The 1234-nt window shown below is 40.1% G+C and overlaps 1 protein-coding gene across 1 annotated transcript in view; it reads right to left on the bottom strand.

Annotated features, from left to right (window-relative positions):
* Positions 1-985: 985 nt before the first annotated feature.
* LOC106879662 (organic cation transporter protein) overlaps positions 986-1234 on the bottom strand; it is a 58846-nt gene continuing 58597 nt past the window's right edge. The window contains exon 8 of the mRNA XM_014929332.2: positions 986-1137. The gene's annotated coding sequence lies outside the window, so the exon portion shown is untranslated. The remainder of the gene's footprint in view (positions 1138-1234) is intronic.

Raw genomic sequence — 1234 nt, 5'->3', positions numbered from 1 at the left:
GTAGGGCATGATCTGACCTAATTTTGATGACGTATAATGTATGCACACGATACCCTTTCACCCCAGAAACAGTGTAGTCAATCACAGAAGGTGTTAAGAAACACAGTATTGTTTTCGAGTGATAGATCGATGTTGACCTTTACCCAAAATAGGCTCAGCAGTTCGTGTTACATACGGCAAAATCCCAGCAGCTTATGGGTTAAGGATATCAAGGCTGAGAAACATCCTGGTTCATCACGAATCTCTGCTGAGATGCTAAAAACATCTGGCAGAGTAGGATATAGCTTAGTCACCCATAGAGTTAATCAGAATGTCTATGAGGGAGTCATACCCAACGATTGGTGCAGCAGCATCATAGTCAACTGTTACAAAAGTAAAGGTAGTGCCTTAGACAGGAATAACTATAAAGGCATCAAACTGCTAGACTAGGGGATGTAAGTCACAAAAAAGGGTCATTGCCCAATTAATTAGGGAGAGAATTAACGTAGATGAGATGCAGTTTGGATTTGTGCCAAGTAGGAGCACGACTGATGCTATATTTCTGGTTAGGCAACTGCAGGAGAAATATTTAGCCAAAAATAAACCCCTGTAGCTGGCTTTTGTTGAAATGGAGAAAGCTTTTGGCTGAATCTCCCACTCCCTTATCTGGTGGTCAATGTGGAAGCTAGGGATAGATGAGTGATTGGTGAGAGCTGTACACGCCATGTACAAGGATGCTGTCAGTAAGGTGAAGGTTAGCAATGAGTATAGTGAAGAATTCAGCATACAACTAGGGGTTCACTAAGGAGCAGTCCTCAGCCCTCTCTTGTTTATCATAGTCCTCCAGACAATAACATAGGAATTTAAGACAGGCTGCTCCTGAGAGCTCCTCTATGCTGAAGGCCTTGTTCTTATATCTTTAGTTTGCTGTTTTTAATTTACCTTCTCATTTTTGTTTGGTTTAGAGTCAGGTTTTTATTATTCATCTCATTTTAAACCACAAACGAAATATAGATGTGTTATTTATTGAAAGAAGCCATAATATGAACAGTATTTCTTTTAATTGAAATTCTTCTTTCTTTACAGCGAGCAATGATTGACAACGAACGACGGAAAAAGTTAGAATTTGCTGCAGTTGATGATGTCTTACCATGAACTCTGCAAAAGAAGGGAAAGCGATTAAAAACAGTGAGCGTCATCATTATCATCATCATCATCACCATCATCATCACCATCACCATCACCCTCCTCCTCC

Source organism: Octopus bimaculoides, chromosome 10 (genome assembly GCF_001194135.2).
Source record: "Octopus bimaculoides isolate UCB-OBI-ISO-001 chromosome 10, ASM119413v2, whole genome shotgun sequence".
NCBI classification, from domain to species: domain Eukaryota; kingdom Metazoa; phylum Mollusca; class Cephalopoda; order Octopoda; family Octopodidae; genus Octopus; species Octopus bimaculoides.
The sequence above is the reverse complement of the archived record's forward strand: the minus strand, read 5'-3'. Positions and strand labels throughout refer to the sequence as shown.